This window comes from Bos indicus, chromosome X (assembly GCF_029378745.1).
Source record: "Bos indicus isolate NIAB-ARS_2022 breed Sahiwal x Tharparkar chromosome X, NIAB-ARS_B.indTharparkar_mat_pri_1.0, whole genome shotgun sequence".
Taxonomy (NCBI): Eukaryota; Metazoa; Chordata; class Mammalia; order Artiodactyla; family Bovidae; genus Bos; species Bos indicus.
In genome coordinates this window covers 37975203-37984216 of record NC_091789.1, presented here as the reverse complement: position 1 = coordinate 37984216, position 9014 = coordinate 37975203, and positions in this window count along the sequence as shown.

The window sequence follows — 9014 nt, the reverse complement described above, 5'->3', positions numbered from 1 at the left end:
CCCAGTCTATGGTCTTTTGTTACAGCAGCCTGAATGGACTAAGCTTTTGCTTAAAAAGTCATTGTTTTCCTTTTGCGGGGGGGATGGTAGAGGGATGATGTTTCTAGGACCTGAGGAAAGCAAATGGCCTGTTCAATACTGCTCCCCCCTCAACCACTGCATGAAGTTAATTGTCAACAGGCTTCCTTCAATAGCCTTATGTTAAAACCATCAGTATCCACTGGAATATGTTTTGATTATAAGGCCATACAGTGTAGGTAAACCACTTAAGACTTCTAGTTCTGTCTGCCTGGTTTCCAATGAACTGTTCCCTCCAGTTCTCTCATAAGAGTCACTGAACAAATTTGAAGTGGCTTCTTCTGACTAGGCACTTACAATGGGGGAACACAGAAGTGGAAAGAGGTGTTCTGATTGGCATCTGGAAGGATACATGGCTCAATTATTGGCCATGGAGTCACACAGGTGACAGGCTCAATCCCACAAAACTGCACCCACTTGTTCAGATGCCTATTCCAAACCCTGGTTGTCACCCTCTGCTTCTGATCAACTAGCTGCACATCTGAGGTTCCCAACAATACCTCCTTGGGTTCAACAAATTTATAGAGCAGCTCACAGAGCTTGGGGGACATTTCACTTCAGTGCTTACCAGTTTATTATAAAGGATATAGATGGACAAGCAGCCAGGTGAAGAGGTACCAGGGTGAGGTCCGAGCCAGCTCTGACACACAAGAGCTTCTGTCCCCACAGAACTGCAGTGTGTTCCCTCCTGGCATGTGGATGCATTCTGGTTCAACAAGGAAGCTCTCTGAACCCCATCCTTTTGAGTTTTTAAGGAGGCTTCATTACACAGTGTTAAAAAACACATGGACTTCCCTGGTGGTCCAGGATAGGAATCTACCTGCCAATGTGGGGGACACAGGTTTGATGCCTGGTCCAGGAATATTCGACATGCTGCAGAGCAACAAAGCCCATGGTCCTTAACTACTGAGCCTGCACTCTGGAGCCCAAGAGCTGCAACTATGGAGCCTGCATACTACAACTGCTGAAACCCATGTGACTAGAGCCAGTGCTCTTCAGCAAGAGAAGCCATAGCAATGAGAATCCCGTGTACCACAATGAAAAGTAGCCCCTGCTCTCAGCAACTAGAAAAAGTCCATGTGCAGTAATGAAGATTCAGCACAACTAAAAATAAATACATAAATTATTTACAAGCTCTTATATATACCCAATATCAGTCAGTTTAGTCGCTCAGTTGTGTCTGACTTTGTCAACCCACGGACTGCAGCATGCCAGGCTTCCCTGTCCATCACCAGCTCCCGGAGCTTGCTCATCCTTATGTCCATTGAGTTGGTGATGCCATCCAACCATCTCATCCTCTGTCGTCCCCTTCTCCTGCCTTCAATGTTTTCCAGCATCAGGGTCTTTTCCAATGAGTCAGTTCTTTGCATCAGGTGGTCAAAGTGTTGGAACTTCAGTTTCAGCATCAGTCTTTGCAATGAATATTTAGGAATGATTTCCTTTAGGAAAAGAAAAGCTATGACCAACCTAAATAACATATTAAAAAGCAGATACATTACTTTGCCAACAAAGGTCAGTCTAGTCAAAGTGACTAAACTGACTGATATTGGGTATATATAGGAGTTTTAAAATAATTTATGTATTTATTTTTAGTTGTGCTGAGTCTTCATTACTGCACATGGGCTTTCTCTAATTGCTGTGAGCAGGGGCTGCTCTTCATTATGGTGCACAGGCTTCTCATTGCTATGATAGTAGGAGACTTTAGCACCCCACTCACATCAATGGGCACATCTTTGAGACAGAAAATCAATAAGGCAACAGAGATTCCTAAATGATAACAACAGAACAGTCACACTCAATTTATATTTTCAGGACATTACATCCAAAAAAACCCAGAATACACATTCTTCTCAAGTGCACATGGAACATTCTCTAGGACTGACCAAAAACTAGGGCACAAAACAAGCCTCAATAAATTTAAGAGATAGAAATTATCTTTTCTAACGACAATGGCATGAAACTAGAAATCAACCACAGAAAAGGAAATGAGTAAAAAATGACTACATGGAGGCTAAACAACATGATACTAAAAAACCAATGGATCAACAATGAAATCAAAGAAGAAATTAAAAATTCCTCGAGGCAAATAACCATGAAAACATAGCCATACAAAATCTATGGGATATAGCAAAAGCATTCTTACAGGGAAGTTCATAGTAGTACAGGTCTTCTTTAAAAACAAGAAAAATCTCAAACAACAGAACTCACCACCTAAAAGACTTAGAAAAAGAAAAAACAAAACCTAAAGTCAGCATAAGGAAGGAGATAATAAAGATCAGAGAGGAAATAAAGATTTCAAAATTTAAAAAGTCAATAAAACCAAGAATTGGTTCTTTGAAAGGGTATAGAAAATTGACAAACCTCTGACCAAGCTCATCAAGAAGAGAGAAAATAAATAGACAAAATAAGAAATGAAAGAGGAAAAACTATATAACTCATACTGCTGCTGCTGCTGCTTAGTCGCTTCAGTCGTGTCCGACTCTGTGCAACCCCATAGACGGTAGCCCACCAGGCTCTCCCGTCCCTGGGATTCTCCAGGCAAGAACACTGGAGTGAGTTGCCATTTCCTTCTCCAATGCAGGAAAGTGAAAAGTGAAAGTGAAGTCGCTCAGTCATGTCTGACTCTTCGAGACCCCATGGACTGTAGCCCTTCAGGATCCTTCATCCATGGGATTTTCCAGGCAAGAGTACTGGAGTGGGGTGCCATTGCCTTCTCCAGATAAACCCTGCTACTGCTGCTGCTGCTAAGTTGCTTCAGTCGTGTCTGACTCTGTGCGACCCCATAGATGGCAGCCCACCAGGCTTCTCCGTCCCTGGGATTCTCCAGGCAAGAACACTGGAGTGGGTTGCCATTTCCTTCTCCAATGCAGGAAAGTGAAAAGTGAAAGTGAAGTCTCTCAGTCATGTCAGACTCTTAGAGACCCCATGGACTGTAGCCCACCAGGCTCCTCCATCCATGGGATTTTCCAGGCAAGAGTACTGGAGTGGGGTGCCATTACCTTCTCCGATAACTCATACTGCAGAAATACAAAAAAAAAAAAAAAAAAACCCATAAGAAAATACTATGAGCAATTATATGCCAATGAATTTGACAACCTAGATGAAATGGACAATTTTTTAGAAACATACAGCCCACCAAAACTGAATCAAGAAGAAATAGAAAAAAAGACAACTTGAAAAGACCAATCATCAGAAATGAAATAGAATCTATAATAAAAACAAATCCAAAACACTCCCTACAAACAAAAGTTCAGGACCAGATGGCTTCATAGGTGAGTTCTACCAAATATGCAAAGAAGCTCTTATACTGATCCTTCTCAAAGTTTTCCAAAAGATAAGAGGATGGAACCCTTCCAAAATCATTTTATGAAGCCACCATCACCTGATACTGAAACGAGACAAAGACACTACCAAAAAAGAAACAGTCAGTCCAATATCTTTGATGAATATAGATGCAAAAATTCTCAATGAAGTATTAGCTAACTGAATCCAGCAACACAAAAAGAAATATCATACACCATGACCAAGTTGGATTCATCCCAGGGTCACAAAGATGGTTCAGTATGCACAAATCAGTGTGATATAACACGTCAACAAAGGACAAAAACCACATGATCATCTCAATAGATGCAGAAAAAAATGAAATAAAATTCAACATCCATTTATGATTAAAACTCTTACCAATGTGGGTATAGAGGGAACATACCTCAACATAATAAAAGCTATTTGTGACAAACCCACAGCTAATCTAATACTCAGTGGTGAAAAGCTGAAAGCCTTCCCACTAAAATTTGAAACAAGACAAGGAAACCCTCTTACTTCTCTCAACATTATATTTGAATTCCTAGCCACAGCAATCAGATAAGAGAAAGAAAAAGTATTCAAATTGGTAGGGAAATGGGTAAAACTGCCATTGTATACAGGTGACATGATATATATATATATATGCAGAAAACCCTAAAGACTCCACACAAAAACTACTAGAACTGATCAACAAATTCAGCAAGGTAGCAGGATTTGGGGAGAAGGCAATGGCACCCCACTCCAGTACTCTTGCCTGGAAAATCCCATGGGCAGAGGAGCCTGGTAGGCTGCAGTCCATGGGGTCACACAGAGTCAGACACGACTGAGTGACTTCACTTTCACTTTTCACTTTCATGCATTGGAGAAGGAAATGGCAGCCCACTCCAGTGTTCTTGCCTGGAGAATCCCAGCGACGGGGGAGCCTGGTGGGCTGCCGTCTATGGGGTCACACAGAGTCGGACACGACTGAAGTGACATAGCAGCATAGCAGCAGGATTTGGAGAAGGAAATGGCAACCCACTCCAGTGTTCTTGCCTGGAGAATCCCAGGGATGGTGGAGCCTGGTGGGCTGCTGTCTATGGGGTCGCACAGAGTCGGACATGACTGAAGCAACTTAGCAGCAGCAGCAGGATTTAAGATTAACATACAGAAATCAGTTGCAGGGAGTGGAGGAGGGAGCGGGGTGGGGCGGGTTGCGGGGGAGAAATTGTTTGCATTTCTTTACACTAACAATGAAATATCAGAAAGGGAAGGTAAACAATCTGTTTTAAAATTACATTTAAAAAATACTTAGGAATAAACCTGACCAAGTAGGTGAAAGATATATGCTGAGAACTAAAAGAACATTCTTTTAGTTCCACTTCCCTGGTGGCTCAGTGATAAAGAATTCCCCTGCAATGCAGGAGCCATAGGAGACGTGGGTTCGATCCCTGGGTCCAGAAGGTCCCCTGGAGGAGGGCGTGGCAACCAACTCGAGTACTCTTGCCTGGAGAATCCCATGGACAGAAGAGCCTGGTGGGCTACAGTTCATAGGGTCACAAAGAGTTGGACACAACTGAAGTAACTTAGCACAAAAAAATATTAACAGAGGAAATTGAAGATGATTCAAGGAAATAGAAAGATATCCCATGCTCTTGGATTGAAAGAATTAATATTGTTAAAATGGCCATACTACCCAAAGGAATCTACAGATTTAATGTGATCACTATCAAACAAATTACCCATTATATTTTTCACAAAACTAGAACAAATAATCTTAAAATTCATTTGGAACCATAAAAGACCCAGAATTACCAAAGCAATCCTAAACAAACAAACAAAAAAAACCAAGCAGGAGGCATAGCCCTCCCAAACTTGAGACAGTATTACAAAGCTACAGTAGTCAAAATAGCATGATATTGACACAAAAACAGACATATAGATCAATGGAACAGAATAGAGAGCCCATAAAAAAACCTATACACCTGTGGTCAATCGTGTAAAATGTGTACTCAGTCACTTAGTCGTGTCTGACTCTTTGTGACCCCATGGACTACACAGCCTGCCAGGCTCCTCTGTCCATGGGATTCTCCAGGCAAGCATACTGGAGTAGGTTGCCATTTCCTTCTCCAGCAGATCTTCCCAACCCAGGGATCAAACCCAGGTCTCCTGTGTCTCTTGCATTGGCAGGTGGATTCTTTACCACTCAGCCACCTGAGAAGCCCTAATGGTCAATTAATCTTCAACAAAGGAGGTAAGAATACACAATGTGGAAAAGACAGTTTCTTCAGGAAGTGGTGCTGGGAAAGCTGAACAGCCACATGTAAATCAATGAAGTTGGAACACATCCTCTCACCATATATAAAAATAAATTCAAAATGGCTTAATACTTAAACATAAAACATGACACCATAGAACTCCTAGAAGAGCTCATAGGCAAAACATTCTCTGACATTAATTATTTCAATGTTTTCTTAGGTCAGTCTCCCAAGGCAAAAGAAATAAAAGCAAAAATAAACAGTGGGACCTAATGAAACTTGTAAGGTTTTGCACAGCAAAGGAAACCACAAACAAAATGAAAACACAACTTACAGACTGGGAGAAAATATTTGAAAATGGTGCAACCAAACAAGGGCTTAATTTCCAGAATATACAAAGAGTTCATACAACTCAATAAGAAAAAAACCAATGTCCCAGTTGAAAAATGGGGAGAAGATCTAAATAGACATTTCTCCAAAGAAGACATACAGATGGGCAATAGGCACATGAAAACATGATAAGAAAAGATGATCAACATTGCTAATTATTAGAGAAATGCCAATCAAAACTACCATAAGGTACCACCTCACATCAGTTAGAGTGGCCATCATTAAAAAGCCTACAAATAACAGGGAATTCCCTGGCATCCCAGTGGTTAGGACTCCACACTTAAGGGAATGGGTTCAACCCCTGGTTGGGGAACTAAGATCCTGTAAGTCGTACAGTGTGGCAAAAAAAAAAAAAAAAAGTCACAAATAACAAATGCTGGAGAGCGTGTGGAGAAAAGGGAGTGAGAGCCCTCCTATACTGTTGGTGGAATGAAAGTTGGTACAGCTGCTATGGAAAACAGTATGGAGGTTCCTCAAAAAACTAACAATAGAGCTACCATATGATCCAGCAACACTCTTGGGCATATATCCGAAAAATATGACAACTCTAATTTGAAAAGATACATGTACCCCTATGTTCATAGCAGCACTATTCATAATAGCCAAGACATGGAAACAATCTAAACATCCACTGAATGGATAAAGATGTGATACTTACGCAGTGGACTACTTACTACTCAGCAATAAAAAGAAATGGAATTTTGCCATTTGTAGCAACGTGGATGAACCTAGAGATTATCATACTAAGTGAAGAAAGTCAGGAAAAGACAAACACCATATGATATCACTTATATGTAGAATCTAAAATATGGCACAGAGGAACCTATCTGCAAAGCAGGAGACTCATGGACACAGAGAACAGACCTGAGGTTGCCAAGGGTGGGGGATGAGACTGGGAGTTTGGGACTCGGTAGATGCAAAACTATTATATTTATGATGGATAAACAACAAGGTCCTAATGTATAGCACAGGGAACTATATTCAGTATCCTGTGATAAACCATAAAGGAAAAGAATATGAAAAAAAATATATATGTGTATATCTGAATCAGTTTGCTGTATCACAGAAATTAACACATTGTAAATCAACCATACTTCAATAAAAATTAAAGAAATAAGAAGGAGAAACTGAGACTAGCCTTGAAAACTCCTTGAGCAGACAAAACCAGTTTAGTCACACAAGCAAGGCTTAATTTAACTTTGGGAGACTAATCTGACCTAGGTCATTTCTTGCTTATGCTTCTGAAAATCGTAAGACAAAGCTGAACTGTTTTCCAAGGCTGATATGAGGTAACCACTGACCAATTCCCTACCGTTTAGGAAAATTCTAATAACATAAGCAGTCACTGCGAAGCAAAAACAGTCACTGCTGTCATGCTATGTAAACTATTTTATAACAGTACACCCCTGGGCCTCATCCCATGTTTTGGTTTAAGTGCTCTGTGTTTACAAACTGTCTTTTTGGTGTGTGTGCAAAAAACGTTCATTAATTACTATAGTGATAGTGAAGTTGCTCAGTCGTGTCCGACTCTTTGCGACCCCATGGACTGTAGCCTACCAGGCTCCTCTGTCCATGGGATTTTCCAGGAAATAGTCCTGGAGTGGATTGCCATTTCCTTCTCCAAGGGATCTCCCCAACCCAGGGATTGAACCCGGGTCTCCCACATTATAGACAGACGCTTTACCGTCTGAGCCACCAGGGATCATTAATTACTACTTTGATGATTAATTGACTTTGTTATTTTTCGGTGATTTTTTTTTGGTAAATTATTTATTCATTTAAGTTGTGCTGGGTCTTCATTGTTGCATGGGCTTTTCTCTAGTTGCGGCAAGCAGGGGCTACTCTCTAGCTGCAGTGCATGAGTTTCTCATTGTGGTGGCTTCTCTCATGGGACACAGGCTCTAGGGCACTCAGGCTTCAGCAGTTGTGGTACATGGACTTAGTTGCTCCTCAGCATGTGGGATCTTCCTGAATCAGGGCTTGAATCTGCATCTCCTGCATTGGCAGGTGGATTCTTATCCACTGCGCCACCAGGGAAGTCTTTCTGTGATCTTTTAACAAGTCACCAAGATCACCATTGATTGTGACAAGTCACAATTGACCAAATCATTGGTCATTGGTGACTGAACTTAGTCTTATTCAGCCTCTCACCCATATTCCCTCCTCAGAGGTCAGGGTGGGGGTGGAAACTGAAAGTTACAACCCTCTAACATTGCAGCATGGTTCCCCTGGCAACCAGCCCCTATCCTAAAGTTATCTGCTGCTGCTGCTGCTAAGTCGCTTCAGTCGTGTCCAACTCTGTGTGACCCCATAGACGGCAGCCCACCAGGCTCCCCCATCCCTGGGATTCTCCAGGCAAGAATACTGGAGTGGGTTGCCATTTCCTTCTCCAACTGGTGTGCTCCAACTGCAGCACGCCAGGATTCCCTGGTGTGTGTCTTCCAGAGTTTGCTGAAACTCATGTTCATTGAGTTAGTGATGCCATCCAGCCATCTCATCCTCTGTTGCCCTCATCTCCTCCTGCCCTCAGTCTTTCCAATGAGTCAGCTCTTTGCATCAGATGGCCAAAGTATTGGAGCTTCAGCATCAGTCCTTCCAATGCATATTCAGGGTTGATTTCCTTTAGGATGGACTGATTTGATCCCTTTGCAGTCCAAGGAACTCTCAAGAGTCTTCTCCAGCACCACAGTATGAAAGCATCATCTTCAGTGCTCAGCCTTCTTTACGGTCCAACTCTCACATCTGTACATGATTACTGGAAAAACCATAGCTTTGACTATACGCAGCTTTGTTGGCAAAGTGACGTCCCTGCTTTTTGATACACTGTCTAGGTTTGTCATAGCTTTTCTTGCAAAGAGCAAGTGTCCTTTAATTTCATGGCTGCAGTACTGTCCTCAGTGACTTTGGAGCCCAAGAAAAGAAAATCTGTCACTGTTTCCACTTTTTCCCCATCTCTTTGCCATGAAATGTTGGGTCTGGATGCCATGATTTTAGTTTTTTGAATGT